This window comes from Diabrotica virgifera, chromosome 2, assembly GCF_917563875.1.
Source record: "Diabrotica virgifera virgifera chromosome 2, PGI_DIABVI_V3a".
NCBI classification, from domain to species: domain Eukaryota; kingdom Metazoa; phylum Arthropoda; class Insecta; order Coleoptera; family Chrysomelidae; genus Diabrotica; species Diabrotica virgifera.
Window position 1 is genome coordinate 189,736,065 of NC_065444.1, and position 26,456 is coordinate 189,762,520.

Below are 26,456 nucleotides of genomic sequence, written 5' to 3' on the forward strand. Positions count from 1 at the left end.
TTTCTGGATCATATCTTGAGTGTCTTGCGGTAGTCAGCATTATTTCTTCAGCTTTTCTGATGACTTTTATACTTGTTACACCTCGTATGTATTCTGTGACTATACCAATATCCCTACGTAATAATTCGATCTTTCCGAGCAGTCTTTTTTCCCAGGGTGCAATTCTGTTACCAGTTCTTTCGTTGTTAGTAACCCGTCGTGTTCTGATCTTAACGCCCATTACATTGGCAATTGCTGTTGCTGCACAGTAGATTAGCATATGCAAATATTCCAACGTGTGAGCTTCTACGACATAGTTCGGTAGGACTTCAGTGTTCACAATTTGTAACAGCGCACCTAGTTTCTTACAAGAGTTTATTCGTGGTAGCGGTGGTCTGTTAAGTGGGTTTGTTCCATTAAACTCTTGTACGGCACGAGCCATTTCGTTTGCCAGACTATCGCGCAACTCGTTGTTTTCCTGCTGTGTATTATCAGGTTGAGTTTCTGGCATGGGAATCTCAGGAGTCTGCTCATCGAGGATTTCATTAGGGACTTGATCTAAAACTTGTTCTTGGTTATTAATCTCCCGTTCGACTTCGCTTTTGATCGAATTGCGTCTAGTCTCTGGGATAAGGTTGTTCCTTATGATTACCCGGTATTGATCTGATACTCTTTGCTCCGATACTTGAATATCTGGGTACGTCCTGCAAAATTCGGCATACAGCTGTTGTCGGTAGCCGATTGTTTCTTGACCGAGGTTTGTCACCTTGTAATAGAAGCGCAAAATGTTTTCATTAATGGACACAGTCCATTTCATGCGCTGCCTCGGTCGTCCCGCTTGAGTGAGCGCCGGCTGATGATCCAGCGCAGCACCTTCAGCGGGTGGAGCTCTTGTTGTTGTTTGGCTCACTTGGGGTTGTGGTTGTGGTTGGGCTGTAGCTGATTGTATGACAGGGGCCCGCCTCCTCAACACCCTGCCACCGACGTCCCGCATGCTGTCACGTCCAGCGCCGGCTCCAGACGTGCCCTGGCGATCCCCAGGCAGCGATCCTAAACATACATTATTTATCTCCATTCTCATGGGTGTGCATTTTATACCTACTGCCAGGTGTCAGTTTTTGTTCCACGGCAAGTATCCCTGCTACTCTCTGGGTATTGGCGCTACGAATACCCAGAAAGCATCCCCCATTCGCAGGGGGCCGCGCCTGATAGAAGAACTGACAAAAAACTCCCACAGGAATTATTATTATTATCCAGATTTAGCCATACGGCTCACACTCCCTCTAAGGGGAAAATTGACTCATCCCAGATACCTACGGTATCAAAAGGATTGAGCTCTGGTGGGACTCTTTCCGTGTTATCGAGCCCTAGGTGACTTGGTACGCAGGTGTATCTCCCAAAAATTTCCGTACACATCTGGCTGTTGCGAGTAGTACTGCTTTCTGCATGGTCTTATAAAGATGTTCATTCAGACCCAGCTTTTTTATGCTTTCGAGGAGGGTCTTCGGAATGACTCCAGTAGTAGACATGATAATCGGTATCGTCTGGGTACTTTGCATTCTCCATTGCCTTCGTATTTGAATTTCTAGATCTCTGTACTTGGCGATCTTTTCAGTGAATTTACTACGTAGATTATTGTTGTTAGGTATCGCCACATCAATTAGTGTTGTTTGTCTTGTTAATTTATTAACTAGTACGAGATCTGGTCTATTGTGTGCCACTGTTTGGTCTGTGAGCACAGTGCGGTCCCAGTATAGCTTGTAGTTGCCATCCTCAAGCATACTCTCAGGGACGTATTGATAATACGGGAGATGGTCCGTTTGGAGAAGTCCCAGCTTGATAGCTATCTCTTGATGAAGGATTTTTCCCACTGCGTCATGCCGTTCCTTGTATTCAGTTGCAGCAAATGCCTGGCAGCCCCCTGTAAGATGTTGGATGGTTTCTTGGGCTTGACATCCATATCGGCATCTGTCGTTTTGAACCTGAGGGTCTTTGATGATATATTTCAGGTAATTTCTCGTTGGTATAACCTGATCCTGAATGGCCAGTAATGAACCTTCCGTTTCAGAGAACATCTTTCCTGATGTCAACCAGTAGTTCGACGCTATATTGTCGACGTAATCTTGGCTGACCTCATTGGGATGCCGCCCGTGCAGAGGTTTACCCATCCAGGCGCGCACTTTTTCGTCCTTAGTAAGGTGGTTTATGCGCATTTCTGGTTCCCACAGTTTGATCGGTGTTGTGTCATCTACTGCGCAGATAGCGCGATGAAGAGTAGATGTCTCAGCCTGCATCTGAAAATAAGTTCTTAAATTAGCAATTTGTTTATCTAATTGCTCACCTATATCCATAAGTCCTCTTCCTCCTAGATTCCGTGGTAATGTTGTTCTTTCTACTGCACTTTTAGGATGGTGTTTTTGTGCCTTTGTGAGGTGTGTTCGCACTTTTCGCTGAAGAGCATCTATATCTGTTTTTGTCCACTTAACAATACCAAATGAGTAGCTAAGCGCGGAACATGCGTAGGTGTTTAGTGCCTTAAACAAATTTCTACTGTTAAGGTGTGAGCGAAGCAGCTGTTTTACCCTTCGTATAAACTCAGTAGTTATCTCTGTTTTCATTTGTTTATGGTCAATTTTCCGCGCCTGCTTTACTCCAAGATATTTATACATATCGTTTTCACCCATGGCCTCGATGTTCTGGCCATTTTGCATATCGAATCCTCCGGGCTGTACTTTTCCTCTGACTATATTTAAAATACGGCACTTGTCTAGTCCAAAGTGCATACTAATATCATTAGAAAAAGTTTCTACAGTTTTTAGCATCTCGTCGAGTTGGTCTCGAGTGGAAGCCATTAATTTCAAATCATCCATGTACAATAAATGATTAAGCTTCGCCACCACATTGTTGTTATTTTTGATGCTAAAACCTGCATCTGTGGAGTTCAATAGCTGAGATAGTGGGTTCATAGCTAGACAGAACCACAGAGGACTCAACGAATCTCCTTGAAACAGGCCCCGGCTGATTGCGATATTTTCAGTTTCGATGTTACTTTCACCAGGTATTTGAAGGTGAATTCTAGTTTTCCACTCTGTCATTATATGTTGTAAAAAGGTCACTATATTATCATCGACTTTATATATTCTCAATATATCTATAAGCCATTCATGCGGCACTGAATCAAAGGCCTTCTTGTAATCAATAAAAGCAGTAAATAGGTTCCTCTTTTTGGAATATGCTTGATTAGAAATGACTGAGTCGATGATAAGTTGTTCTTTGCAACCCATGGAACCCTTAGCGCATCCTTTCTGTTGAGGCTCTATGATATTGTTCAGAGCACAGTGTTGGTAGATACGCCGGGCTACACAGGATGTGACCAATTTATACAAAGTTGGAAGACAAGTAATTGGGCGATATTTTGCTGGATCTTGGGTGTTATTTTGATCCTTCGGTATTAAATAAGTGGTTCCCTGAGTTAGGAATGATGGTATATCCTGCGGATTAGAAATAACATGATTAATTAGTGTTGATAAGCATTCATGAGTACTCCAAAACTTCTTGAGCCAAAAGTTTTGAACTCCGTCTGGTCCAGGAGATTTCCAGTTATGAAGCTCTTTGATGATTATTATTATCCAGATTTAGCCATACGGCTCACACTCCCTCTAAGGGGAAAATTGACTCATCCCAGATACCTACGGTATCAAAAGGATTGAGCTCTGGTGGGACTCTTTCCGTGTTATCGAGCCCTAGGTGACTTGGTATGCAGGTGTATCTCCCAAAAATTTTCGTACACATCTGGCCGTTGCGAGTAGTACAGCTTTCTGCATGGTCTTGTAAAGATGTTCATTTAGACCCAGCCTTTTTATGCTTTCGAGGAGGTTCTTCGGAATGACTCCAGTAGTAGATATAACAATAGGTATCGTCTGGGTACTTTGCATTCTCCATTGCCTTCGTATTTGAATTTCTAGATCTCTGTACTTGGCGATCTTTTCAGTGAATTTACTACGTAGATTATTGTTGTTAGGTATCGCCACATCAATTAGTGTTGTTTGTCTTGTTAATTTATTAACTAGTACGAGATCTGGTCTATTATGTGCCACTGTTTGGTCTGTGAGCACAGTGCGGTCCCAGTATAGCTTGTAGTTGCCATCCTCAAGCATACTCTCAGGGACGTATTGATAATACGGGAGATGGTCCGTTTGGAGAAGTCCCAGCTTGATAGCTATCTCTTGATGAAGGATCTTTCCCACTGCGTCATGCCGTTCCTTGTATTCAGTTGCAGCAAATGCCTGGCAGCCCCCTGTAAGATGTTGGATGGTTTCTTGGGCTTGACATCCATATCGGCATCTGTCGTTTTGAACCTGAGGGTCTTTTATGATATATTTCAGGTAGTTTCTGGTTGGTATAACCTGATCCTGAATGGCCAGTAATGAACCCTCCGTTTCAGGGAACATCTTTCCTGATGTCAACCAGTAGTTCGACGCTATATTGTCGACATAATCTTGGCTGACCTCATTGGGATGTCGCCCGTGCAAAGGTTTACCCATCCAGGCGCGCACTTTTTCGTCCTTAGTAAGGTGGTTTATGCGCAGTTCTGCTTCCCTCAGTTTGATCGGTGTTGTGTCATCTACTGCGCAGATAGCGCGATGTAGAGTAGATGTCTCAGCCTGCATCTGAAAATAAGTTCTTAAATTAGCAATTTGTTTGTCTAATTGCTCACCTATATCCATAAGTCCTCTTGCTCCTAAATACCGGGGTAATGTCGTTCGTTCCACTGCACTTTTAGGGTGGTGTTTTTGTGCCTTTGTGAGGTGTGTTCGTACTTTTCGCTGAAGATTTTCTATATCCGTTTTTGTCCACTTAACAATACCAAATGAATAGCTAAGCGCGGAACAAGCGTAGGTGTTTAGTGCCTTAAACAAATTTTTACTGTTAAGCTGTGAACGAAGCAGCTGTTTTACCCTTCTTATAAACTCAGTAGTTATCTCAGTTTTCATTTGCTTATGGTCAATTTTCCGCGCCTGCTTTACTCCAAGATATTTGTACATATCGTTTTCGCCCATGGCCTCGATGTTCTGGCCATTTTGCATATCGAATCCACCGGGCTGTACCTTTCCTCTGACTATATTCAAAACACGGCACTTGTCTAGACCGAACTGCATACTAATATCATTAGAAAATGTTTCTACAGTTTTTAGCATCTCTTCTAGATGTTCTCGAGTGGAAGCCATTAATTTCAAATCATCCATATACAGCAGATGATTGAGCTTCGCTACCACAGTATTATTGCTTTTAATGCTAAAACCTGAGTCAGTGGAGTTTAATAGTTGGGAAAGGGGGTTCAAAGCTAAACAGAACCACAATGGACTCAACGAGTCTCCTTGAAATAGGCCCCGGTTGATTGTGATATTTTCGGTTTCGATATTGTTTTCACCAGGTATTTGGAGGTGAATTTTAGTCTTCCAATCTCTCATTATATGCCTTAAAAAGGTCACTATGTTATCATCTACTTTGTATATTTTCAATATATCTATTAGCCATTCATGCGGTACTGAATCAAAGGCCTTTTTATAGTCAATAAAAGCAGTAAAAAGGTTCCTTTTTTTAGTGAATGCCTGGTTAGAAATGACTGAGTCGATGATAAGCTGTTCTTTGCAACCCATGGAACCCTTAGCGCATCCTTTCTGTTGAGGCTCTATGATATTGTTTAGAGCACAGTGTTGGTAGATACGCCGGGTTACACAGGATGTGACCAATTTATACAAAGTTGGAAGACAAGTAATTGGGCGGTACTTGGATGGATCTTGGGTGTTATTTTGATCCTTGGGTATTAAATAAGTAGTTCCCTGAGTTAGAAATGATGGTAATTCCTGCGGATTAGAAATAACATGATTAATTAATGTTGATAAGCACTCATGAATACTCCAAAACTTTTTAAGCCAGAAGTTCTGAACTCCGTCTGGTCCAGGAGATTTCCAGTTATGAAGCTCTTTGATGACATTTGAGACTTCTTCAGTCGTGAATGGTTCGTAGTTATGATTATTATTATGATTATTATTATTATTCAGATTTAGCCATACGGCTCACACTCCCTCTAAGGGGAAAATTGACTCATCCCAGATACCTACGGTATCAAAAGGATTGAGCTCTGGTGGGACTCTTTCCGTGTTATCGAGCCCTAGGTGACTTGGAATGCAGGTGTATCTCCCAAAAATTTTCGTACACTTCTGGCCGTCGCGAGTAGTACAGCTTTCTGCATGGTCTTATAAAGATGTTCATTCAGACCCAGCTTTTTGATGCTTTCGAGGAGGGTCTTCGGAATGACTCCAGTAGTAGACATGATAATCGGTATCGTCTGGGTACTTTGCATTCTCCATTGCCTTCGTATTTGAATTTCCAGATCTCTGTACTTGGCGATCTTTTCAGTAAATTTACTACGTAGATTATTGTTGTTAGGTATCGCCACATCAATTAGTGTTGTTTGTTTTGTTAATTTATTAACTAGTACAAGATCTGGTCTATTATGTGCCACTGTTTGGTCTGTGAGAACAGTGCGGTCCCAGTATAGCTTGTAGTTGCCATCCTCAAGCATACTCTCAGGGACGTATTGATAATACGGGAGATGGTCCGTTTGGAGAAGTCCCAGCTTGATAGCTATCTCCTGATGGAGGATTTTTCCCACTGCATCATGCCGTTCCTTGTATTCAGTTGCAGCAAATGCCTGGCAGCCCCCTGTAATATGTTGGATGGTTTCTTGGGCTTGACAACCATATCGGCATCTGTCGTTTTGAACCTGAGGGTCTTTGACGATATATTTCAGGTAATTTCTGGTTGGTATAACCTGATCCTGAATGGCCAGTAATGAACCCTCCGTTTCAGGGAACATCTTTCCTGATGTCAACCAATAGTTCGACGCTGTATTGTCGACATAGACTTGGCTGACCTCATTGGGATGTCGCCCGTGCAGAGGTTTACCCATCCAGGTGCGCATTTTTTCGTCTTTAGTGAGGTGGTTTATGCGTATTTCTGGTTCCCTCAGTTTGATCGGTGTTGTGTCATCTACTGCGCAAATAGCGCGATGTAAAGTAGATGTCTCAGCTTGCAACTGAAAATAATTTCTTAAATTAGCAATTTGTTTATCTAATTGCTCACCTATATCCATAAGTCCTCTTCCTCCTAGATTCCGTGGTAATGTTGTTCTTTCTACTGCACTTTTAGGATGGTGTTTTTGTGCCTTTGTGAGGTGTGTTCTTACTTTTCGCTGAAGATTCTCTATGTCCGTTTTTGTCCACTTAACAATGCCAAACGAATAGCTAAGCGCGGAACATGCATAGGTGTTTAGTGCCTTAAACAAATTTCTACTGTTAAGTTGTGAGCGAAGCAGCTGTTTTACCCTTCGTATAAACTCTGTAGTTATCTCTGTTTTCATTTGTTTATGGTCAATTTTCCGCGCTTGCTTTACTCCAAGATATTTATACATATCGTTTTCACCCATGGCCTCGATGTTCTGGCCATTTTGCATATCGAATCCTCCGGGCTGTACTTTTCCTCTGACTATATTTAAAATACGGCACTTGTCTAGTCCGAAGTGCATACTAATATCATTAGAAAAAGTTTCTACAGTTTTTAGCATCTCATCGAGTTGCTTTCGAGTGGAAGCCATTAATTTCAAATCATCCATGTACAATAAATGATTAAGCTTCGCCACCACATTGTTGTTATTTTTGATGCTAAAACCTGCGTCTGTGGAGTTCAATAGCTGAGATAGTGGGTTCATAGCTAGACAGAACCACAGAGGACTCAACGAATCTCCTTGAAACAGGCCCCGGCTGATTGCGATATTTTCAGTTTCGATGTTAATTTCACCAGGTATTTGAAGGTGAATTCTAGTTTTCCACTCTGTCATTATATGCTCTAAAAAGGTCACTATATTATCATCGACTTTATATATTCTCAATATATCTATAAGCCATTCATGCGGCACTGAATCAAAGGCCTTCTTGTAATCAATGAAGGCAGTAAAAAGATTCCTCTTTTTGGAATATGCCTGGTTAGAAATGACTGAGTCGATGATGAGTTGTTCTTTGCATCCCATGGAACCCTTAGCGCATCCTTTCTGTTGAGGTTCTATGATATTGTTCAGAGCACAGTGTTGGTAGATACGCCGGGCTACACAGGATGTGACCAATTTATACAAAGTTGGAAGACAAGTAATTGGGCGGTATTTGGCTGGATCTTGGGTGTTATTTTGATCCTTCGGTATTAAATAAGTGGTACCCTGAGTTAGGAATGCTGGTATATCCTGCGGATTAGAAATAACATGATTAATTAATGATGATAAGCATTCATGAACACTCCAAAACTTCTTGAGCCAAAAGTTTTGAACTCCATCTTGTCCAGGAGATTTCCAGTTATGAAGCTCTTTGATGATATTTGAGACCTCTTCAGTAGTGAAGGGTTCGTAAAGGGTAGTAATGTAGTGTTGGCAGTTCTGTGTCGTATTTTCTATCCATCCAGCATTGTTGTTAAGAGCAGCTGGTGTGGAAAGTTGATTTCCCCAAAACTCATGAATTTCTTCTTGGCTTGGGTAATTCTTATCGACACGTTCTACAGTGGAATAGAGTTTTCGATAGAACGCCTTCTCAGAACTCTCAAAAAGAGCATTGTCGCTTTTGCGGTTGTTACTAACTTTGTACCTCCTTATTCGCCCTGAATAAACGGAGAGTTTTTGTTTTAATGTATCCAGACACTGGTGGGCTGTGTTGTTTTCTGGATCATATCTTGAGTGTCTTGCGGTACTCAGCATTATTTCTTCAGCTCTCCTGATGACTTTTCTACTTGTTACACCTCGTATGTATTCTGTGACTATACCAATATCCTTACGTAGTAATTCAATCTTTCCGAGCAGTCTTTTTTCCCAAGGTGCAATTCTGTTACCAGTTCTTTCGTTATTAGTACCCCGTCGTGTTCTGATCTTAACGCCCATTACATTAGCAATTGCTGTTGCTGCACAGTAGATTAGCATGTGCAAATATTCTAATGTGTGGGCTTCTGCGACATAATTGGGTAGGACTTCAGTGTTCACAATTTGTAACAGCGCACCTAGTTTCTTACAAGAGTTTATTCGTGGTAGCGGTGGTCTGCTGAGTGGGTTTGTTCCATTAAACTCCTGTACCGCACGTGCCATTTCGCTTACTAGGTTATCACGTAACTCGTTGTTTTCCTGCTCTGTATTGTCAGGTTGAGTTTCTTGTATAGCAAGCTCAGGAATCTGCTCATGAACTTCAACAGGGACTTGATCTTCAATTACAACATCGTTCTGAATCTCCCGTTCGACTTCGCTTCTGATGGTATTGCGTCTAGCCTCTGGGATAAGGTTGTTTCTTATAATTACCCGGTATTGGTCTGATACTCGTTGCTCCGATACTTGAATATCTGGGTATGTCCTGCAAAATTCGGCATACAGCTGTTGTCGGTAGCCGATTGTTTCTTGACCGAGGTTTGTCACCTTGTAGTAGAAGCGCAAAATGTTTTCATTAATGGACACAGTCCATTTCATGCGCTGCCTCGGTCGTCCCGCTTGAGTGAGCGCCGGCTGATGATCCAGCGCAGCACCTTCGGCGGGTGGAGCTCTTGTTGTTGTTTGGCTCGCTTGTGGTTGTGGTTGTGGTTGGGCTGTAGCTGATTGTATGACAGGGGCCCGCCTCCTCAACACCCTGCCATTATTATTATTATTATCCAGATTTAGCCATACGGCTCACACTCCCTCTAAGGGGAAAATTGACTCATCCCAGATACCTACGGTATCAAAAGGATTGAGCTCTGGTGGGACTCTTTCCGTGTTATCGAGCCCTAGGTGACTTGGTATGCAGGTGTATCTCCCAGAAATTTTCGTACACATCTGGCCGTTGCGAGTAGTACAGCTTTCTGCATGGTCTTGTAAATATGTTCATTTAGACCCAGCCTTTTTATGCTTTCGAGGAGGTTCTTCGGAATGACTCCAGTAGTAGACATAATAATAGGTATCGTCTGGGTACTTTGCATTCTCCATTGTCTTCGTATTTGAATTTCCAGATCTCTGTACTTGGCGATCTTTTCAGTAAATTTACTACGTAGGTTATTTTTGTTAGGTATCGCCACATCAATTAGTGTTGTTTGTCTTGTTAATTTATTAACTAGTACGAGATCTGGTCTATTATGTGCCACTGTTTGGTCTGTGAGCACAGTGCGGTCCCAGTATAGCTTGTAGTTGCCATCCTCAAGCATACTCTCGGGGGCGTATTGATAATACGGGAGATGGTCCGTTTGGAGAAGTCCCAGCTTGATAGCTATCTCTTGATGAAGTATTTTTCCAACTGCGTCATGCCGTTCCTTGTATTCAGTTGCAGCAAATGCCTGGCAGCCCCCTGTAAGATGTTGGATGGTTTCTTGGGCTTGACATCCATATCGGCATCTGTCGTTTTGAACCTGAGGGTCTTTGATGATATATTTCAGGTAATTTCTGGTTGGTATAACCTGATCCTGAATGGCCAGTAATGAACCCTCCGTTTCAGGGAACATCTTTCCTGCTGTCAACCAATAGTTCGACGCTGTATTGTCGACATAGTCTTGGCTGACCTCATTGGGATGTCGCCCGTGCAGAGGTTTACCCATCCAGGCGCGCATTTTTTCGTCTTTAGTGAGGTGGTTTATGCGCATTTCTGGTTCCCTCAGTTTGATCGGTGTTGTGTCATCTACTGCGCAAATAGCGCGATGTAGAGTAGATGTCTCAGCTTGCATCTGAAAATAAGATCTTAAATTAGCAATTTGTTTATCTAATTGCTCACCTATATCCATAAGTCCTCTTCCTCCTAGATTCCGTGGTAATGTCGTTCTTTCTACTGCACTTTTAGGATGGTGTTTTTGTGCCTTTGTGAGGTGTGTTCGTACTTTTCGCTGAAGATTTTCTATATCTGTTTTTGTCCACTTAACAATACCAAATGAATAGCTAAGCGCGGAACAAGCGTAGGTGTTTAGTGCCTTAAACAAATTTTTACTGTTAAGCTGTGAACGAAGCAGCTGTTTTATCCTTCGTATAAACTCAGTAGTTATCTCAGTTTTCATTTGCTTATGGTCAATTTTCCGCGCCTGCTTTACTCCAAGATATTTGTATATATCATTTTCACCCATGGCCTCGATGTTCTGGCCATTTTGCATATCGAATCCACCGGGCTGTATCTTTCCTCTGACTATATTTAAAACGCGGCACTTGTCTAGTCCAAAGTGCATATTAATATCATTAGAGAATGTTTCTACTGTTTTTAGCATTTCTTCTAGATTATCTCGAGTAGAAGCCAGTAATTTCAAATCATCCATATACAACAGATGATTAAGCTTCGCTACTACAGTATTGTTGTTTTTAATGCTAAAACCTGAGTCAGTGGAATTTAATAGCTGTGATAGAGGGTTCATAGCCAAACAGAACCACAATGGACTCAGCGAGTCTCCTTGAAACAGGCCCCGGTTGATTGCGATATTTTCCGTTTCGATATTGTTTTCACCAGGTATTTGGAGGTGAATTTTAGTCTTCCAACTTGTCATTATATGCCTTAAAAAAGTCACTATGTTATCATCGACTTTGTATATTCTCAATATATCTATAAGCCATTCATGCGGCACTGAATCAAAGGCCTTTTTATAGTCAATAAAGGCAGTAAAGAGGTTCCTTTTTTTGGTGAATGCCTGGTTAGAAATGACTGAGTCGATGATCAGTTGTTCTTTGCAACCCATAGAACCCTTAGCGCATCCTTTCTGTTGAGGCTCTATGATATTGTTTAGAGCACAGTGTTGGTAGATACGCCGGGTTATACAGGATGTGACCAGTTTATACAAAGTTGGAAGACAAGTAATTGGGCGGTACTTGGCTGGATCTTGGGTGTTCTTTTGGTCCTTCGGTATTAAATAAGTGGTTCCCTGAGTTAGAAATGATGGTATTTCCTGCGGGTTAGAAATAACATGATTAATTAATGTTGACAAGCACTCATGAATACTCCAAAACTTCTTAAGCCAGAAGTTCTGAACTCCGTCTGGTCCAGGAGATTTCCAGTTATGAAGCTCTTTGATGATATTTGAGACCTCATCGGTAGTGAATGGTTCGTAGTTAGCTGTGACATAGTGGCGACAGTTCTGCGTCGTATCTTCTATCCAGCCAGCATTGTTGTTAAGAGCAGCTGGTGTGGAAAGTTGATTTCCCCAAAACTCATGAATCTCTTCTTGGCTTGGGTAAGACTTGTCGACACTTTCTACGGTGGAATTGAGTTTTCGGTAGAACGCCTTCTCAGAGTTCTCAAAAAGTGCATTGTCACATTTTCGGTTGTTACTAACTTTATACCTTCTTAATCGACCTGAATAGACGGAGAGTTTTTGTTTTAATGTATCCAGACACTGTTGGGCTGTGTTATTTTCCGGATCGTATCTCGAGTGTCTTGCAGTGCTCCGCATTATTTCTTCAGCTCTCTTAATGACTTTTCTACTTGTTACATCTCTTATATATTCTGTTACTTGACCAATATCCCTACGCAGTAATTCAATTTTTCCGAGAAGTCTTTTTTCCCAAGGCGCAGTCCTGTTACAAGTCCTTCCGTTATTAGTAACCCGTATTGTTCTGATCTTAACGCCCATTACATTAGCAATTGCTGTTGCTGCACAGTAGATTAGTATATGCAGATATTCCAATGAGTGGGCTTCTACGACATAGTTGGGTAGGACTTCAGTGTTTACAATTTGTAACAGCGCACCTAGTTTCTTACAAGAGTTTATTCGTGGTAGCGGTGGTCTGCTAAGTGGATTTGTTCCATTAAACTCTTGTACAGCACGAGCCATTTCGTTTGCTAGACTATCGCGCAACTCGTTGTTTTCCTGCTCTGTATTGTCAGGTTGAGTTTCTGCTATAGGAATCTCAGGAATCTGCTCATCAAGACCTGCATCAGGGACTTGATCTATAACTAGCTCTTGGTTATTAATCTCCCGTTCGACTTCGCTTTTGATCGTATTGCGTCTAGTCTCTGGGATAAGGTTGTTTCTTATGATTACCCGGTATTGATCTGATACTCTTTGCTCCGATACTTGAATATCTGGGTACTCCCTGCAAAATTCGGTATACAGCTGTTGTCTGTAGCCGATCGTTTCTTGACCGAGGTTTGTCACCTTATAATAGGAGCGCAAAATGCTTTCGTTAATGGACACAGTCCATTTCATGCGCTGCCTCGGTCGTCCCGCTTGAGTGAGCGCCGGCTGATGTTCCAGCGCAGCAACTTCAGCGAGTGGAGCTCTTGCTGTTGTTTGGCTCGCTTGTGGTTGTTGTTGTTGTTGGGCTGTAGCTGTTTGTGTGACAGGGGCCCGCCTCCTCAACACCCTGCCACCGACGTCCCGCATGCTGTCACGTCCAGCGCCGGCTCCAGACGTGCCCTGGCGATCCCCAGGCAGCGATCCTAAACATAAACCATAATTCTCCATATTAATGGGTGTGCATTTTATACCTACTGCCAGGTGTCAGTTTTTGTTCCACGGCAAGTATCCCTGCTACTCTCTGGGTATTGGCGCTACGAATACCCAGAAAGTATCCCCCATTCGCAGGGGGCCGCGCCTGATAGAAGAACTGACAAAAAACTCCCACAGGGGTGTTATTATTATTATTATTATTATTATTATTATTATTCTTTAAGGGCCATCTCCGCTACTGAGGTTGGCAATCATCATAGCTATTTTAATTTTTGAATTAATAGCTCTAAGTAGTTGTTGTGAGCTGCATCCAAACCATTCTCTCAGGTTCTTCAGCCATGAAATTCATCTTCTTTCGATGCTTTTTCTGCCGTATATCTTTCCTTGTATTATGAGTCGCAGGATGCCTTACTTCTCGCCCCGCATCACATGTCCGAGACACTGTAGCTTTCTTTCTTTAATTGTAAGTTCAACTTCCTTCTTTTTACCTTCTCTTTACCTATTCTTCTCAAGCCGTTCTTGGAGACTTGGAAATGGATCAATTTTTGGTGCGGCGATTGAAATAATTTAAAGTAATAAGCATGAAAATCCAAACCAGAGATGACTATAAATTGAGAAACCAGATGAATCCTAGCAAGACAAAGACTTGTTTTAGGTCATCTACCCATCTCATCTGTTGTCTCCCTGTCTTTCGTTTGTATTTTCTTGGTCTTCATTCTGTAATAATTTTATTCCATTTTTAGTCTTTTTGTCTAATAGTTTGACTGAAAAATTTCCATTTTGGTTTGGCTGTTTGACGAGCAGCATCCTCAACTTTTGTGATATTTCTTACCCAGGAATTTCTTTTTCTACCTGACAGACTGATGTTAATTATTTGTCTTTCCATTGCTATTTGTGTTTTCGCAATTATGTCCATATTCTGTAACGGTTTGACACGTTACGAAATCATTTTTGAACTTTTAGATTATTTTTATAATTATTTTCCCTTAATCTCATTTAAATTCTCTAATTTTCTCGCAATCACTATTTACGTGACGTCATACTTCGGTGTACGGAACGTATTCTACGCCACCTAGTGGCGAATATGACCTCGCGTTCTGAGAGTTTGACGTTTACCTTCAAGGAGAGGCACATTTCGCTCGTCACTTGACTCGTGAGCCGGAATAGTGTAGTACCAGTACCCAAAATGGCGGAGAATATCTCCAGAAATTAATTAAGTTTTCTCTACAGTTTCCAGTTTGTCTTGAAAATAATATTATAGTACCCAGCTGTGTCTGGAACCAGGTATTCCCGGTAATTATTCACTTTTTATATAGTCAGGTTTTTATATGACCGCTTATATTCTTTTTGTAAAATATTGGATTCTCATTGTTATATTCAAATAAATTTCTATTTGGATTTTATATAGATTAATTTATGTATTTAAGATTCTGTCCAGGAAAATTCTATATTCTTTTTCTAATATTTTTTAACATAACCAAACTTATGAATTTCTAAATTAATGTTGGAAATAATCCAATTTGCACATTCAATATCTATAGGTAATATTCACTTAGAGAAAATTCTAATACTTTTAATTTTTTGGTTATACTAAGGTCACTTTTATAATAAGTATCCTATAATTATTTTAAACAAATCAAATCTATTCTGTATTTAAATTCCACTTATGTGTATTTAATTTGAAATTGTCACATACATTTTTGTCAAGGTCAAGAGTATTTAATAATGAGAGATCTTTTTTGTGGGATTAATGGCTTTTTTTACAATTACTATCTATATTAAAAACATTTCCCTGGTTTCTCTTTTTTCTCCTTTGACTTTTTCCTAGACTTTTACATTGAAACTAAGGCTGGGTAAATATTTGTTTTAGCCTTTTGGGGAAGTAATATAAAACGATCATGAGAAGTCATAGACCCTCGCCCATCTGAGAGGAACCTATTACGGCTGCAGTCAGTCATTTGGGAAACAAACTATGGAGCGTTCCAGCTCCATTTTCGCTCGATGTCAACAACTGTGCTTGCAGGAAGCATGGTGTTGCACCATCCTGGTGCTCATTTTCTGGCAACCTTATTAGGAGTCGTTTGGGTTTGTTTGGGAACATTTAAGTTTTGTGACTATTTTGTGACTTTTTTAACTATCACAGGCATATCACATTGTTTATATCAAAGACATTTGGTTGATGTACTAAGTTATTAATTACTTTTTTAAGATTAAGCTTACTTTTTTATATAACATTGAAATATTAGTGTATTTAGTTCCCAAACTGTTGTATCTACGGTAAGTTCTTGTGCACAAGAAATGAGCCCAGAAAATTAGGTTTTTATATTTTATTGTTTATTTAGATCGATTTCATGTCATTATATAAATTTAGGTTGTATTAGTTGCTTGTTTCCCAGATATTTCGTTGTTCATTTGCTTTTCTTCATTTGTTCGGTTAATTCAGGTCGTTGTTTAGGTATTTACCTTAACTTCAATTTATTTTACATTCATTTGTATATTTAACTTTGCCTAACTCATTTTCTTGTATTTTGTTTAGTCAGGCTTGTGCCTGCTGATTTCTACTGTATTTCATATTTGTCGGGTTTTAATTTAGTTGTACGTAGCAAGCGTACTATAAGTATTTGGTAAAAGTCTCATGTGAGTTGTATCCTATATATAAGTAAGAGGTATTTTATTTTGTAACAAATAACATTATTGTTGTTATCTGGATATAACTTGTTTAACCTTACCTTGTGTCATTTTATAGTCACTTAATAATTCAATTTGGTTTAAATCAGAGATTGTCAAACATCTAGGTAGTTATTTTTAATAAATATTTACTTATTTTGTATACCATTTATTTTTATTCTTCCTTTATATTCACATTTACTGATTTAATATATTTAATATTTTACAGCAGTGTAAGGTACCTGGGAAAATTATCGACTATCATTTTCTTGGCGCCCATGATTTGTTAGTGTTATTTGTTCTTCTTTAGCAATTATTCTCCTTTATTCATTTTCAGAACATTATTCTTATTTTAGTATTTTCCTTTTCTAGTCATCATCATTATCTACTTTGATCTACTGTTCTTTGACAGGCATGCAAAATTGGCCGTATCCATCCTTGAGTGTCAAGTTGTTGCTCTCTTGAATCTCTTGCTAGCCAACTCTATTCAGTTTGCCTCCTATTCATACTTCTATTATCATTCCATCTATTTCTGCATCTTATCATTTTCGCCCTAGATAATACTACTGCAAGGTAGTAATTTTCTTACTTCAGCCTCTCCAATGAGAAGCTCTTTTCTTTTTATTTTCATTTCTGTTCCCATTTAGTTACACATTAGTTACTTTCATTTTCTTACTTCTGTTGGAGTTTATCATCCTATTTACTTTCACTCCAACAGAAGTTTTCTTATTTGTTACAATTCGCTTTTGTGAATGTCCATGTTTCGCACCCATAAGTGAAGACCAGAAGAATACATTGGTCGTAGAGTTTCGTTTTTAGATATTTAGGGTATTTTTTATTCTTCAATATAAAGCTGAGCATACCAAACGAAGCCCACGCTAATATTTAATCCAACTTTACTGACTTCGTGGTCTAGTTGTTGTATCATTATTTGTAGTTGGTTCTTGTCTGTAGCTATAAGGCAGAAAGAATTGTTACTTATGCTATATACCAAAAACAACTCATATAAATGTAAAAGCATATAAAAATATATCGTAAAGAGCATAAAATATTTTAACATATGCAGATAACTTCTTAACGCTGTATGTACCTACAGCTCAAGAAACTTCCGAAGTGGAAGTCGAAACGTCAAATAAATTTAATTTCAAACTTAAATTGTGACTTATTCCCCAAATAAAAGAGTAAATTATAGCTCAAGGAACAAGAAAATAATATATTTATATACAGGGTGTAACAAAAATACAGGTCATAAATTAAATCACATATTCTGGGACCAAAAATAGTTCGAATGAACCTAACTTACCTTAGTACAAATATGCACAGAAAAAAGTTATAGCCCTTTTAAGTTACAAAATAAAAATCGATTTTTTCGAATATATCGAAAACTATTAGAGATTTTTTATCGAAAATGGATATGTTGCATTCTTATGACAGTAGCATCTTAAAGAAAAATTATAGTGCAATTTGTGCTCCCCATAAAATGTTTATGGGGGTTTTGTTCCCTTAAACCCCCCCAAACTTTTCTGTACGTTCCAATTAAATTATTATTGTGATACCATTAGTTAAATTCAATATTTCTAAAACTTTTTTGGCTCTTAGTATTTTTTCGATCAGGCAGTTTTTATCGAGTTGCAGCTTCTTTTTTAATATGTTTACATAAAAATTTTATGGGGGTTTTGTTCCTTTAAACCCCCCAAATGTTTGTGTACGCTCCAATTAAACTATTACTGAGATACCATTAGTTAAACAAAATGTTTTTAAAACTTTTTTGCCTCTTTGTATTTTTTCGAGAAGGCATCTTTTATCGAGATATGGCTTCTTTTTAATACGGTTCAAATTATACCTAAAAATGTAAATCATACATAAATTTTCATATTATTACCAAGTCTCCATAATCGTACTTAACCATATACAAATATGTGGTGGATTTGACAAATATTCAAAATATCTCGATAAAAACTGACTTTTCGAAAAAGTACTAAGAGCCAAAAAAGTTTTTGAAATATTGTGTTTAAGTAATGATATTACAATAATAATCTAATTGGAACGTACACAAAAGTTTGGGGGGGTTTAAAGGAACTAAACCCCCATAAAATTTTTATTGGGTGTCCAAATTTCCCTATAATTTTTTCTTAAGATGCTACTGTCATAAGAATGTTATATGTCCATTTTCAATAAAAAAACTTTAATAGTTTTCGATATATTGAAAAAAATCGATTTTCATTTTGTAACTTCAAAGGGTTGTAACTTTTTTTATATGCACATTTGTACTAAGGTAAGTTAGGTTCAATCAAGCTATTTTTGGTCCCAGAATATGTGGTTAAATTTATGACCTGTATTTTCGTTACACCCTGTATAATTGGAGACACAAGTGCATGAAGGGTCTATGTGACATTTTCAAGTTATTGAGAAGAATGAAGTTAAAGATTTTATACTGGAACTTTTTACTATAAGATCTAAATAGACTAAGTTTATATGATAGGTAGTCCTAAAACTAATATATTTATTAACAATATAAAAAAAAAAGTTGAAAAAAAACATTTATTATATATTTTTTATATACAAGGTGTCCCAAAAGTAGTGGAACGGTCGAATATTTCGCGAACTAAACTTCGGATCGAAAAACTGAAAAATATGTTTTGAATAATTTTCAAAAATCTATCCAAAGATACCAAACACCAACCCCACTAAACCCCCTGGAGGTGGGGTGGGGGGTAACTTTAAAATCTCAAATGGAAATACCCAGTTTTACTTGTAGATTTGGATTTGTTACTTAAAAGTAAGCAAATTTTATTCAAAATATTTTTTCGAACTGTGGATAGATGGAGCTATAATTGGGAAAAAGTATTTGGAAAAACGATGGGAAGAACGTCTAAAATCTCGAGAAATACACTTCCAAATGAGAAACCAAGAAACAGGATTTAAATATTTTTCGGAGACCTATTGAATAACACTAAACATGACCCTCCAACCCACCCCCTGGAGGTGGGGTGAGGGGTAACTTTAAAATCTTAAATAGCAACCCCCACTTTTTTTGCAGATTCGGATTCGTTATTAAAAATTAAGCAACATTTATTTGAAACATTTTTTAAAATTGTTAATAGATGGCGCCTTAATTGGAAAAATACGATTTATTAGCGCCATCTATCAGCAATTTTAAAAAATGTTTCGAATAAATGTTGCTTAATTTTTCATGACGAATCCGAATCTGCAATAAAAAGTGGGGATTGCTATTTAAGATTTTAAAGTTATCCCCCACTCCACCTCGAGGGGGTAGGTTGGAGGGTTATGTTTGTTACTATTCGAGAGGTTTTTGAAAAATATTAAATACGTGTTTTTTTTTGTCCTCAATTTGGAAGTGTATTTCTCGAGATATTAGACCGTTTCTATAATTTACCTATGTTATCAGGATAAATCGTTTCTCCCAATTATAGCGCCATCTATTCGAAAGCACACAGTTTTCACACAGCGCCACAATTCGAAAAAATATCTCGAATAAAAGTTGCTAACTTTTACGTAAGGAATCCAAATCTGCAATAAAAAATAGTGGTTTCTATTTAAGATTTTTAGGTTACCCCCCACTCTACCTCTAGGGGGTGGAGTGGGGGGTCGTGTTTAGTGTTATTTGATAGATTTTTTAAAATCATTGAATATGTATTTTTCAGTTTTTTGATCTGATGTTTATTTTGCGAAATCAACCGTTCCTCTACTTTTGGGACACCCTAGATAAAAAGTGTACATAGATCCTTTATGCAATTACATTTTAAAATTTACTGTGTACATAGATCTTTACACTTTGGTAACTTAGAAAATATTAATTTTGAAACGTGTTTGACTTGTTTGAAAGAATTCTAGCATCGAACAACTTACTTTAAACATAAAAAACATATTTTGAAAAAGTTGTCACATAGAACCTTCATGCACTTGTGTCTTCAATTATAATATACATATAATATTTTCAATGCAGAACCTATTAAAAAATAAATTAGGAGTGCATGTTGTCAATCAGTAGTCTTATCATTTGTAGGGTGTACGTGTACGTACACTTGTGACAAGCTCATATCGATAAAAGTTTAGATTTATAATGTTAAAACACATTTTTGCACGATTGATCATTTTTGACTGTTTACCGTGACAGATTTTACGTCAGTAGGTGATATTTACTAGCAACTCGACGGTAAGTAATCCAACTCGACGGTAAGTACTCCAACTCGACGGTAAGTAATTCACTTACCGTCGAGTTAAAAAATCACTTAATTTTAATTTATTTTTTGAAAGAATAAAGAAAACTAACGAATTATTTATTAATATTGAAACTTATGGTACAATTTGTTAAATTATTTAATGAAATCCCACTTGTTTGGGCTGTGGTTTTACTTCTAACAGAAACTCCTGCAGAATCGCATACATTAGTAGTATTACTAGTATAGCCAACATTTTTTCTCTTCAAATACGCGATCAAAGTTGAAAACTTGGAAATATCAATGCCATCATAAAGAAAAACGGTGGATTTAATCATTGAATATTCTGCCCAGAGGCTTCTAGGAGCTTTCAACTGCATATGTCTTTGAACGAAATATGCCAATAGAGTATTTTCTTCGATTCTTAAATTCTTGCCTTCGCACCATTTTTTAAAACTTTGGTAGGTATTTTGATAACGGATTTTGGATTTTTCGGGAATAATTGCGGAACACCCTTCTTCCCAAGCCCGTTAAATTTCTTCAAATTCACTTTCGCTCATATTTTAATTTATAATAATCAAAATTGTACTTAAAATTATTGACAACTAAATAAAAACTCAATTCTCCATTGTTGTTATGCACCCTAGTTACTACCTAACAACCAAAGTATCTATCTTGATAAAATGAATGAAACTAGTCAATAAGAAGAAAATGTTAAATTTTATAATTTATAATGGTATCAATCGTGCAAAAAAACGTTATAAGCATGTCGAACGTTAAGGGTAACCGATCTCAGACAATAATTGGAGTCGTCGCTCCGCTCCTCCTCCAAACAATTGTCTTCGATCGGTATAAATCCCTTACCGTTCTCCATACTTAATATACTATAAGGACTCTAACTCATAGTAAAATATTCATGATGAATTTTATATAGACATTTTAATCCAAATTTATTTAAAATTTCATATGTGACGATAAACCAGATGATCTAATAGTTTTTTAATCCTGAGATATTTATAGCGTTTTGGTAAAGATAGTTTGAAAATGGTTGACGTCGATTAGAATATTCTCAAATTGCGAGGAAATATTTACATTAAAGTCAGGTATTTATTAATAAACCGTTTGCTCACCACAAAACGTTTTGAACTTTTTGATTGATGTATTTAAAATCAATTAACGCATTTTTAGGTTTTACTCATCAGATGGTTTACTTTATGAATTATATTTAGACAATATTCCGAAAAGTATGATGTATAAATTCAGCAATTAAGTTTAAAAGGGTTAATGGGATATTGTCTAAAATAATAAAAAAATTATAAATGCAGTTTGCGATATATTTCTTTTGGAACCTTTCCAGTTGAACTCGTAATAATTATTAAAGATCAAAATTGCACTATTATCCAACATATTTTTGATAACAAAAATGATCAATTAAAAAGGTACATCAAAGTATTGTTATATAGAATAATACTATTATAGGGTAATATATTTCATATTATACTTAGTGTTATAATATATCTTAAAATACTTTTCTATTTTATACTCCAAAAATTTTGGGGGGCGCCAAAATTAACTTTTTAGCACCGTTTACCCTAGCGCCGGGACTGACTGCATTTAAACTAATTCCTTAAATTCTTCAACCATGACACAATCCTTCTTCCTATACTTCTTCGTCCTTTTATCTTTCCTTGTATTATCAGTCGTAGCATTTCATATCGCTGTCCTATCATTAGGTGTCCCAGATATTGTAACTTTGTTATTTTTATTGTATTTATTATTTCGTATCCTTTGCCCATTTCTCGCAATACTGCCATGCTCGTTTTCTTTTGTGTCCATGTAGCACCTTTTTAACACATCTTGTAACACCACATTTCAAAGGAATAATGTTTATTTATATATTCTTGCTTCAATGTCCAGCTTTTACATCCATATTGCAGTATCGAAAACATGTAGCATCTCAGATCTCTTCTCTCAGTTCAAATCTAAGACCTTTGTTGCAGAGAATAGTTTTCATTTTTACAAACGCATTTCTTGCTATTTCTATCCCGGTCCTTATTTGTGTTACTTGATCATTATTGTCTGAAATCCAGGTGCCTAAGTATTTGTATTTATTAACCCTTTCATAGACATTAGACAACAAATGAAAGTAGAAAGAACAATCATAGATGACATCGAAAGACAACAGCTAGTATGATACTGACACGTAAGACGAATGGAGGAAAGAAGAATCCCCAAAAAAGTGTTAGAATGGACCCCCACAGAAAAACGCAAACAAGGAAGACCAGCAACTACATGGATAAAGGGCATCTGCAAGTCGGAAAAAACTTAAGAGAAGACTGATACAATAGAAAGAAGTGGCGATTAGGAACGGAAAGGCGTAGAACGCTATAAAACCGATATAATATATATATAACCCTTTCATAACTAAAATATATTCCGTCCGCTATAACTTTTCCCATGCGGTACGATTAATTTTCAATCAAATTAAGTCAAAACAGAAAGTGAAACGTAGTCCAATAGATAATAAAATATTGTACAGGGTGTCAACAAGTTATTTCATCAATGACATATTCCATGACGTCACTTTTACTTTTACTCCCTAGGGAGCAAAAGTACTTTTACTCCCTAGGGAGAATAAGTACAACTTTGCTCCCTACAACCAGGTCAGGAAAAGTATACTTTCGGCAGAGGCAGGTGGAAAAATCCTTTGTTATGCTGACGACGCAAACTTAATCTCCGATAACAAGGATAACCTACAGCGAATGGCACAAACTTTCAATACAGTGGCGAAGAACTACAACATGAAAATATCAACAGCCAAGACAAAATCCTTGGCAGTGTCAAGGGAACCCATAAGATGCAAATTAGTAATTAAAAACGAATTAACTGAACCACTCTCGAGATTCGAATATCTGGGAGTCGAAATATTTAGTTATGGAGATGTTACAGAGAGCATCCGAAAGCAAGCAAATAAAGCCAATTACGTGTCAGGATGTCTGAGGGATGTCATCTGGAGAAATAAAGATATGAGGCTGGAAAAGAAAGTACGCATATATAAATCATGAGTAAGACCGAACATGACGTACGCGATAGAGACAAGATGTGACACAGCATAAACCAAGAGAAGACTGAGAACAACAGAAATGAGAACGTTAAGATCAATAACTGGGAAATCACTGAGAGACAGAACACCGAACGACAAAATAAAAGACCTCTGTAACATACAAGACATAGTACGGTGGGGAAGACAGAGACGACGAGAGTGGAATCAGCATGTGACGAGAATGGACAGCGAGAGAATAGCCCATATAGCCAGAGATTCGAAGCCAATAGGCAAGAGACCAATAGGAAAGCCCTTTAAAAGGTGGCAAGATAGCTGGCAGTCAACATTACAGCTACGAATCCAAGCTCAAAATCGGTTAAATCAGGCCAAGGGGCCTAATATAAGAAGAAGAAGAAGAAGAAGAAGAGGAAGAAGAAGAAGAAGAAGAAGAAGTAGAAGAAAAAGAAGAAGAAGAAGAGGAAGAAGAAGAAAAAAAAAAGAAGAAGAAGGAAAATAAGAAGAAGAACAAGAAGAAGTGCGCGTCTCGAATAATATATCGCTTGTACTATTTCGACTGCTTTAAAACAGTATCTCCCGTTGCAATTCGGGAACCGAAAGTCAGAGGTCAAATTTCCTATCTATTAGCATATTTGGCTCTCATTTGACACATCATTTTTTGTCGTTCTTTATGTTCTAATAATGAAGAAGTTTTTTATACGGACAAACAGAGGGACATGGATAATTGAAGGTTTTCACATTTTAATGCTGTAAAATGGGAGACAAAAATATCAGCGTACACGCTATTTACTCCATACATTTATATCATTTTAAAGACGTTGTTAGATATCGCAATTAGTTTTTAGTTGGATCCATTATAAATAAACTTACAGAAGTATCTAAATTAGTGAAACTTTGTTTACTCAAAGTTTTGTATACTCAGAAAGAACAGTGTAATTTTAGTCTAATTGGATAAACTTATTTCAGAACTTACCCTATTTCAAACAGCGTAAGCCTTTTGCGAAGTTTGTATATTTCTGAAATAAAAAAAAAGAATTATAGCTTGAACAAATAAAAATATATTATCTAAAATTCAGCGAAGACCAATTTTTAATAAAGAGGTTATTTAGAATTATTGGTTGTTTCTGAGTATTGTCGTCAATTTTACATTGGAATTATTGTATTCACGTATAGGTACGAGCCATCGGGTCGCGGATGTTTCCCCAACTGTTATCAATACGACTAACTTCACGCGTAACTTTGATACGACAATTATAAAAAAAGAATGTGTGTGTACTTTGTACGCACGTAAGAAGTTATACTTCTATTATACAATTTCTAAGAAATAAATATACTTAACAGGTTATTTGTAATTTATTTAAATATTAAACTAACTTTCTTACCTACCACTTTTAAAAATTTTTATTAAAACGACACCAAAAATTAAAAGAAAAAAAAAAGAATATAAATCGTCCGAGATTTGAACCCGGGACCTCTCGATCTCCGGTCACACGCTCGACCACTGATCTATATCCGCTTAATATATCCCCTAAAATATCTTATTCCCGAGGAAGACAAATCCAAAGACACAAAAACTATTATAATAAATAATACATTTACTAAAAACGCTAATATATCCTTTTAATGACTTATGTGCGCTGTCAGCGCTGATAAATACATATCTTGAAAGATTAGCAACGAACTACATACTGTCTGTGTGCGCATGCGCCCGGCATTATAAAATTTTACTCTCGATCGTAAACAAGTATAAATTAAAAAAAATATGCATTGAAATCCAGATTCCGTAATTTTTTAAGAGTTATAAAGTGAGTACAAAGACATACATATTTCTTTGTTTGTAATTACAGCTTCAATCTATCGTACACTTCTCGCAGACTCTGCCGATAAGGTAGAGTCGTGTCGGGGAAACCTCGGGGAAATTTTATTGGCCTCCACCTACTTAGTTATTTAGCCAGGTCATCGTCGCGGAATAAGGGAAAAATCCCTTATTCACTTTCAATTTGGAATTAATAACATTGTACAATTTGCTTCTTCTTTAGTTAACTGGCAATTTTGGTTGGTGTGGGCAAACATGACAAGATAAAAAAAATTCACGCTAGGGGTAACTGTCTATCAATACACAATCTTCTTTTTCTTCTTTCATTTAGTACAAATTTTGACAATTTGACAACAACTAAACTTTTTTTCACCGACATTAAACTTTTTGAAGTTATACTTCTTTACGGGCGTAATGACGGTGAAATTTTATATGGGAAAACCTAGCGACCGGGCGCATGCGCATTATAACTTTGTTCTGATTGGATGTTCAAATGACATGACAAAAATTATCCAATATGGCAGCTGTGGCACAGCTGTGGGACTGCGTTTGGTTATAATGTATGCTTGTTGCGTTTTAAAATTTGTAGGAAGAGAAACAACAAACAAAAAGTTAGTTAATGGTTATACTGCCTTTTTAAATAGTTGTCATATTATATTTTTGGACTTATTTACATAGAAGAGATGATTGTTTCATGCCAATGTGAAAGCTCATCAAACTGTGCCTAGTATGAGTGCCGCAGATCTCGCTTATTCAAAGCTAAAGAATCTTTCACTGGTAAGTGTTTTATAAATAGTTGATCAAATTTTGTTATGATATTTGAACATAGCCACTTTGCACGACGCAAGTGATTGCGAAATTTATTAGTCGTTATACGGGCTCCGATACCTACCTTGAACCTACCAAAATATATAAGTAGTATGTAATACTTTTATTTACATAATTTATATTTATATTTACATAATAATATATTGTCTTCTTACTCTATGTTTTGTTGTATTTTTTCAATTCTAAATCATTTCAATTCAAAATCAAAATAATTTAATTTACATAAGTTAAAAATGTCAAAAGGTTAATCTGTTTAGTTAGACGATCGTCGCATATAATGACAAGCTGTCTCTGTGGCGCAGTTTTAATGCGAGAGAATCCCAATACAACGCAAATACCAGCCGCGTGGTAAATTGGTTCGAATCCCAATAGAAACTTTTATTTTTTTATTTTTTTTATACATTTTATGATTGTAAGTATATTTATTATATAATTTTATTTTCAGAAA

The 26,456-nt window shown here is 37.3% G+C and overlaps 1 protein-coding gene across 1 annotated transcript in view; it reads right to left on the minus strand.

The window, feature by feature from the left end:
- The window catches only part of LOC114326786 (5-hydroxytryptamine receptor 1-like), a 2,054,074-nt gene that overhangs the window by 1,643,679 nt on the left and 383,939 nt on the right, over positions 1 to 26,456 (minus strand). Inside the window, exon 2 of the mRNA XM_050642977.1 lies at positions 24,338 to 24,380. The gene's annotated coding sequence lies outside the window, so the exon portion shown is untranslated. The remainder of the gene's footprint in view (positions 1 to 24,337; positions 24,381 to 26,456) is intronic.